The sequence below is a fragment of the Falco punctatus genome, assembly GCF_963210335.1.
Source record: "Falco punctatus genome assembly, chromosome: 14".
NCBI lineage: Eukaryota > Metazoa > Chordata > Aves > Falconiformes > Falconidae > Falco > Falco punctatus.
In genome coordinates, this window is record NC_137594.1 from 1,724,773 (window position 1) to 1,733,461 (window position 8,689).

The following is an 8,689-nucleotide window of genomic DNA, read 5'->3' on the forward strand; positions in this document are numbered from 1 at the left end:
TCAGTGAATGGCATTCTGATCCTCTTCTGTACAAACAATTTGTGTTGCTGTTCATCAGCACTAACCTTCCTTCTGTGTTGTCCTCTTCTGTTAGCCCACTGATCACGGCCTTTGAAAAGTCCTTTCAGAAATATTTCACGAAACACAAGGGAAAAGCCCAATACATTGAGTATTCTAGTGGTAACAATACCCCTTACGCAGTGTTAAGCTGATCTAAATATAAAATAGATACATTTTTTAAGAGGAAAAAAGTTACTGAGTTGTGTTGTAGGAACTGACACATATTTTCTACAATTAAATATAAACACAAAAGGGTAAACACTGCAGCTTTAGAAATACCCTCTAACAGCATCGACTACACAGCTGTCTTAGTATTATTACAGCTTGAATACTGAGCTTTGCCCAATGACCTCAGTACTCATGGGATGGGGGAAATAAGGCACAGAGAGCTGTGGGGGACAAACTCCTGCCCCAGGACGTGCTCGGACAGCCGCGAAGCCCAAGCCGAGCCCAGGCCAGATGCTTGCCCTGCCGCAGGAGAGTAGGTGCCTCCTGACACAGCCAGCTTGTGTTCCCTCACCGCAGTTGGTGCTCTCGCTGTCGGAGGCAATGACGGGGATGCTGCTGTGGCTTTATTCCTGGGGTTGAATGGGAAGACCCATTTCTTTAATGGGGGTTAAGTGGTCCCTCTGTTTTCTCTTTTTAAAGCCCTCATGAACCAGCCAAATATTCAGGAAACCAGCAAATCACGCTTACCAGCCCCTGCTCCTTAAAACTGAACCTTGCCGAGCCGGGGACCCCCAGCTGCCCTGTTCCCCATCTCCAGCACTGGGATATGGAGATGCCGGCATCTCATGCCAGCAGCAACCGCCACGTGGCGATCCTGACAGCTCCCAGCCGCCCTGTGCCTCCATCACGAGGATGAAGTCAATGCCGGTGTCACACGCTCGGTGTTGTCTCTTCTCCAGGGACACTGCTAACAGAAATTACTGTAAAACAAGTTTCCTGCCAACCTCAGCAGCTCTAATGAGTCAGGAAGCAGTAATCTGGGAATAGGGGAACTGTTGACAGAGCCTAATTATTTTCTGACAGTCTTTCTAACACAGTTAGAAAATAAAACACCTACATAGGCTTCGAAATTGCAAATGGGGTTAGCAATATTACACATGCACCTGCTAATTTGTCCCCACGATCCTGGTTTAGACTCCTTCCCCCTCACACCTGCTTCTATGCAACTGCATATGCAGGGAGAGGAACTTCATTATAAAAAGAGAAAATACCTTAATTACACAGAACACATAGCTTTTAATGGGAAGTCTCCTGTTCCAGCGTCTGGCAGTTAATTGGTTAGGATTTTTGTGTATTTTAGGACATTTATTCCATATATTATAATTGCAAAATCAATACACATCCAGAACATGATGTCGCTGCATTTCACAGACGTGAGCGGGACCAAACTGATGGAGGTGTCATCTCAGCCACGTCCCTGGCGACACGATGCTGCTCCTCAGCTCATTCAGATCCCTGGCCGGAGCCAGACAAGGGTCCCCCTCTGCCTGCTGAGCCGCAGCCAGCAGTGCATGCTCCAGGGAAAAATGCATGAAAAAGAGCAGACACAGACGAGGATTCCGCCCCAGGAGCCTGTCCCAGGCTTTGGGAATCGGCAGTTCCCTGACCCCGGAATCCAGGGGCAGAATCCCCAGCGGAGCCCATTTTCTAAGTCCCTGCTGCAGAGACTGGAAAAACCCAGCTGCATACCACCCCCAGCTGCAATCCCTCCTGCTCCTGAACGGGGCGCAGATTTCCTTTACCGTGTTATTTCAACTTCCACTGTTTGTGTAACTTCCACAGTTCAGATCCTGCTTGCTGTTTCCACCACAGGCACCAGCTGGAGTTTGCCCTTTCGGAACATTAAAGGTTTTGCCCATCAGCCAAACTGACGCTGGAAAAGGATCTGCAGAGCTCGTACAGAGAATCCCCCAGCAAACCTGCCTAGAGCTGGCATTGAAGTTGGATGTTTATCCAAAGCGAAAGGCACAAAATGTTCAAAAATCATAAAGAAAAATGCACAACAAGCTCAGTGGTCATTCATCTACAACCTCCTTTAGCACATAAGCCTCTCCAGCTGCCAGTTTTATTTGTGATCAAGACCTAGAAGCCAGCACCAGCCATGGGGCCAGAGGACTCAGTCCCACACCGATTTTTGGGGTTTGGTACCACACAGCTGGGCTGTGCTGGACACTGCGTGATCTTCAGCCACCCTCACAAGTAGCTGGTATGGATCCCTCCTACGCTGTCCCCAAATTTTCCCAAAATTTTCAAATTCCAAAGACAGGGAATACAAGGCAGGTTTCATTTGCTGTCAACACAGCAATACAGTGTGATGTGAAGTGTGTGACCTGGGGCTGGTGAGAACACCCAGGGGAAAGAGTTGATTGAACACTGTAGTCGCTCTTGTAGCTTAAACCTCACCCAGATCTTGGGCTGGATTCTAAGGTCCTGACTGAGATTCGGTGGTAAAGGCAAACCTCTCTCTCTTGCCTTGCTTTATCAGGTTCATCCTGGTCACACGAAAATTTTCTCTGTCTTGGGAAGTGTAAGCAGCTTTTCTTTCCCTGGGTGATAGGTACCAGCAACTGTTTGGTGCTGGGCTCCTCCAGGCAGCCTAAAAAGTCCTCGGTGATTCCATGAAAGTGCATGTCCAGAAGAAGTAGAAACATAAATAAAAAAAAAACCCTGCAAGTCCTTCCCACTACTATCCGCTGGCAATCTGAGACATGGCACAATTAATGGGCTGCTTCATGGCATCTTTTACTGCCTTCACATAAATCTGCATCCAAGGTCAGTGTGTCAATGCTGGACACGTGCTGTGTCCTGAACATCCTGCTACACTCTGGCTGGCGAAGTCTTTCTGTTCACCCTCCCACGCCTCATCTTTTTACTTCTCTGCCCCCTTCAACATCTCTTGTAACTCAAGCTGGATTTCAAAACTGTAAGATAAGGAGATACAGTCCCACCTTCCCTGGCAGCACCTCTGCTGCGTGCTCCACACGGCTTTCTCAGATGCTGGGGTCCACAGGAGGCGTTTATGGCTCCAATTGGACTCCAACAAACCTTGTACTTGTGTTTTGCTGACCTGTCTCAGTACGGTTATCTCCCCGAGTCCCACTGTTAGGCACTGCTCCACGCTGCACCCTGGACTAACTGTATTTAGTCATTAAAAAGACTAATTATGTGGGACTCCTCCTGAAGAGCAGATCATCTATTCTTTCTTCAAATCTGGCCTTTGCCCATCGCTTCCCCCTCTCCAGCAACAGCACGGGGCTCTCAGAGTGCCCAAGAGCATTGTCTCCAAGCGTGTCATCCTATGTTCTACACTTTTACGCTCATTCTGTGTTGTCATTTGTGCTCTGCCCTCCCCAGGACTCTGCCAAGCTTTTCACAGCCAAAAGCCCTCCAGAAGCCAACTGCCTTCTGGCACAGCCGGGTGGGACCTGCGCGCTTTCGTGGGAGCAGTTGCGAGAGGTGGTCACAGCTCGCTCTTTGCTCTTGTGACTTTGGCCAGTCCCAGGGACACTTCCCCCGGTTTCAGGTGTGCATTAGTCCTGGGGAGGCACGGCCACTCCAGAGCTCTGCCTGCCAGTGGCATTCCCACCCCTCTGCATCCTGCTGAGGCATGCCTGCCTCGGGAAGCCCAGGATAACTCCTTGGTGGCTGCAGCACCACTGGGCAGCAGAAGCTGGCTGCAGACACAAATGCAGCTCATCTCAGTTGGGCAGAGGCACTTGGCTTGGGTCTGGACCCTAAGGAGAACGTTCTCGTGCCACCTGCAACTGTTTCAAGTATTGAAACAGCCTTCAGCCGCAGGATGACCTGTCTCTGCTGTGGCATGAGTCTTTCACAGTTGTGGAGCTGCTGCTGCTGTGCTGGTAGCGTCTGGGATCTCCGCAGTGCCCATCCTGTTGGGCAGCAAGAATGATCCTGCCCCTCTCCGAGAACACGAATCGCACTTGTGTTTTCTCTCCTCTTTCTCCCTGCCCCAATTCCCCGTTTGGGCTGGAAACAAAGCCAGCCGATGTGAATTCTTCTTCTCTCTGGAGCTCTGGCTACAGCTTGGAAACCAGCACCGGATGGTATTTATGCTAAATATGCTTCAGATCAGTAGAGAACGGAAAAAAGATCCTGCCCATGAGTATGAAGAGAGGGGGGGGAACGGCACTGTTAATGGCAGAGGCAGCTCTGGCCCTGACACCCGGTGCGGCAGCAGCTGCTGGGGACAGAGCTGGGAGGACAGAGCTGGAATGGACACAGCCTTTGTGGGGTTTTAAAGTGCTTGCTTCCCCCGCTGATGCTCCTTTCAAGGAAGTATCAAAAAATACTCCTTAATGTAAAAATAATCTTTGGAGCAGAAAATAAACACAGTGCTAATTGGAGAATTATTGATCAGGAGCAATTAGAATGTAAGAAATAGCTGCTTCATTAGGAAGACACCAAGACAGGATGGTGCAGACGGACCAACACGCCCATCATCATGTCACCCCCTCCTCAGTCACAGGCGCTGGGGTGACACTCCTCCCTCTCCCTGATCTCAGTGCTCCCGTCACCAGCAAAGTGAGGCGTCCAACTGAACGCAGAGCCAAGGCTGAGGTGCGGCACTGCCAAGGGGCACCACAGCATTCGGACTCCCCTAATTTTTTTCTTATCTCTGCCTCAGACATGCTGCAAATTGTCCTCGGTGCTTGAAGAAGCAAGACTGTGCTCAGTATTGACCCCGTGGTACTTGGAAGCAGATTCAGAAGTAGTTCAGAAGCTTTCTCTTTATTTCTGTGAATTTTTGTTCCAATATCTTTAGATCAAAGATAAATAAAGTTTACAGTAAAATAGCGCTTGCCAAGAAAACAATTCACAACCTTCCTTCACATTGCGAATCGGTTTTTCCTTTCCTACACACACACCAAGGATGTCCCAGCACCTGCTTCCCAGACCACAGAACAGGTTTAATAAATACCCAGGACCATCGTGAGGGATGTACAGTGGGTTTCATGCATTATCCAGCACCATAACAAGGTGCCCCCTCCCCACCCACCCCCTTCCAGCTCAGTTAACGGTCTTTCTACCCTACATTATTTCAGCTAAAATCCAGGGCCAAAGCAGACCGTTCCCACTGGCTTTTTCTTGCCCTTTTACCCAGTCACCGGCTGCCGGTTACCTGCCTTGCTGATCTCTTGCTCCCTCCTGGGATGATCTGGCCAGGTCCCACTTCCCTGCGGCTGCCGCAGCTACTGTGAGAGCCACAATCAGGCAAATTTTTAAGAGCCAGATTCTGCTTGCAGCTGTGGGAGTGGGATGCTATATTCTTTTATAAGTATATACGTAAGTAAGAGATGTATTTTGTGGTCTCCATTTCATCTTTCCATTGAAAACAACCCTCTTCTTGCGGTGAAGGGTCTGTGCTCCTGCCTGGAGGCACAAGGCAATGCTCCGCTGCCAACGCTCGTCCAGAAGGCCAGAGACGGCACTGCCGCCACGGGCACACGCCTTACAGCTTAGCATCTGACAAAACTTGCTTCCATAGCTTCTTTGCCGCTTGCTCATTGCACTTCCTGAGAAGTAACTGGAATTTATCAGGATTACGTAGGGAGCCCTCACAGCTCCCCTGCTGCAACTATTAAAAGTCCCATTACAGTTACAGTGGGAAATATCGTACAGCATCAGCAACCGTGGATCTGAGGGCAGGTGTTCTCAAAACTGGAAAAGCAAGACGGCACTTCGCAACGTAAATGCATCAGCTGGTCACGGAGATCTTCATTACAAATAAGCAATTGGGGAACAGGAGAATGATTGCATAATGCTTAATAACGATCCACGCTTAGATCACTATGGACTGAATCCTGTAGAAAACCCCATTCACCCCCCAAAAATGAGTTGCGTTGCTTGCAGGGTGCTTATCCACAAACTGCTGCTTTCCTGACACAGGCAAGAACAACTGTATTGCTTGGTTACACTGCTCTGCAGATCGTCTGTGGCACCGGCTCAGCTTTAACTGATGCCAACTGAAAGATTCTTCCTCTACTGGCAGGAAGACGAGTCCTGTGCCTGCCATCGCTCACCACTTTCAGAGCTTTAACTAATATTTAGTTTTTAAGCAGAACAATTATCATGACCATAATTTTCCTGCTCAAACTGCACTACATCTACACAGATCAATTCTCTAAACTCAGCTTCCCACTTCGGCCGCCTCATGCTGCCACCGCATCATTGATACCCGTTTCCCCCACATAGACCCCAGTGGAATGTGAGGATTGTTCTGGGAAACAGCAAGCAGCTGCTGAACGCCACCCCCCTAAATCCTTTTGTCTCACTATAATTCCCATCGCGGTGCAGTAGAGATCCTGTGCCACAAATACAGGTGATGGGAGCTTGTCAGGTTTATAAAACAGAACAAACGCGGGATATTGAAGCCCCGTAGAACAGGCACCACCCAGGCCAGCAGTCAGGCAGCGCGTCTACAGGGGGACAGAGTCACTAAACATTTTGTACCTGTTGAAAGACACAATCGTGCACTTGCTTGTTGTACACCTTTACTGAACACGGCAAATACACAACCGAGCACATCCTGCTGGGCAGAGGGTCTCCAGGTACAAGAAAGGGCATTTCAGGGGCACTCCTGGCTCAGAACAGAGCATCACCCAAGGGCCCCCCAGCCTGCATCCCCCCCCTGGGGCAGCAGCCAAGGCTCCCAGAAGCACCACAGAACACTCTGCATCTCGTTTCTGCCCTACTCCTTCCCTTTATCACCCAATTTCATCAAAACCAGGAAGGCACCCAGCTCTTCTACCCATCCTCCGCAAACCAACAACCCAATTAACAGTTATGTTCTGCTTTGTCAAGGAATTTGGGCTAGAGGAGAGGCAGAAGAGACCAGCACAGTTCTGCCGGTGTTCCTGAGGCAGCCATCATACAGTTACAGTCACCATGGAAGCTCCCTCCATGCTCATGTTTACAGTTCTTCACTCACCACCTTCCCCAAAGCACCTGAAGGAAGCAAAGCACTCACACCCAGCTTCAATTTCACCGAGACAGTTTTCTCACAGGGTAAAAGCTGAGACAGTGCCTGCATTGTGTGTGGGACCTGGCAACAAGTGTTCACTGTGTGAGAAGTTCAGCTTTAAAGACAAAGAATTGGAATTGTCTTTTTTAAGCCTCGAATAAAACGGGTAAACAAACATTGTTAATACCTCCTTTGTTGCCTGAGCAGTTTCACACCTGTGGGACCCACCATTCAGCAAGCCAGAAGAAGAAAGGAATGAGGAGAGGCAGGCCGGCCCCCACCACCTCACTGGAGGAAGCCCTGGGCAGGGGAGCTCAGCACCAGGAGAGCTCTGGGCTCACACCAGCTGCCTCCGTCACATACCGGCTTGTCCTTCAAACCAGCCTCAGCTCCCACGGGCATTGCTGCGGGAAGGAGCTGCAGGATGACAGACCAGTAAAACTGATGCCGATGCTGGGCGCGTTGACGCTGTCCCAAGCTTGTAACGGAGAAGCGGGAAGCCCTCGATGCGGCTTCTGTACATGCACCTCAAGCATCTCGATAGAGATCTTTGAGGGAGCCAGCCCTCGCGCAGAAAAGGGACAGCTGTTCAGCAGAGACTACTTGGGCTTCCACGAGGCATCAGACAAGGCTCTTAAGAGCTCTAAGCAGCCCTGGAACAAGAGTGAAGCTCTCCCCCCGGCAGTTAATTGGTTAAAAAGAAACAGCAGCAACTACAAAAAAGCTCTGTAACAAATGAGAATTGACAGGCTGTTTTCCCAAAGGTAAACAGCAAAGGGACAAGCTCTGACGATGGCAAAGTTATTTAGAGCAGCCAACATGCAACTGAACATACAGCGCCAGGAAAACGGTATTTAAAAATAAATAAAGTATGTCAAAATTCAGATAAAAGTGATGCCTACAGAGAAAACAGACACATTTCCACCATCACACCAGGCATCAATACACCAAGCCATATTCCTTGAGCTAAGCTGATGCTCCTGGAATCAAGCCAGCTGACTTTTGTAGAGGGCCCGACACTTCCCTGAACTAACCCGGCTCGGTAAGATGATGCTCTAGCCACCACGTGCCTTCCAGCTCCAAAAATTTCCATTGATAGAGAATCCACTATAAGCCTCACTAAACTGCGTGCATTGTTCATGACGTGGTGATAAATGTGAAAAGGCACCTATTTCCAGTTTGAACTGCTCTGGCTCTAACTGGTGCTCTTTTTTAGACCACTGTCCTCCAGATCAAAAAGCCCTTTGATAGTTTCTATTCGATGTGCAAGCACCTCCATGCTACTAGTTTTGTAACCCTCCCTTTGATAAGCTAGGTTGGGCCCAAGTCTCTCACCATAAATAACAGTTTCCAAGCTTTTAATCACTTACATGGCATTTCTCTGGATTTTTGCCAGCCAAAGGCATAGTCACAGCATTCATCCACTGCAGTGACAGTGCCAGGTTTTCCATGGAGCATCTGTCTCCTTCTAGGTCACTGCTAAGTCTTAAACCAGCACAGATTGTTCTTTGGGGTGAATCTGAAACACGTTCACCAGCTATTGCCCTTGCACCGGTAAAATCAAATCTTTCTGTTTTCAGTTTGTCCTTGTGGATTTTTGTATTGGTTTTGTTAAATCAGGCAATATACCTTGCAGCA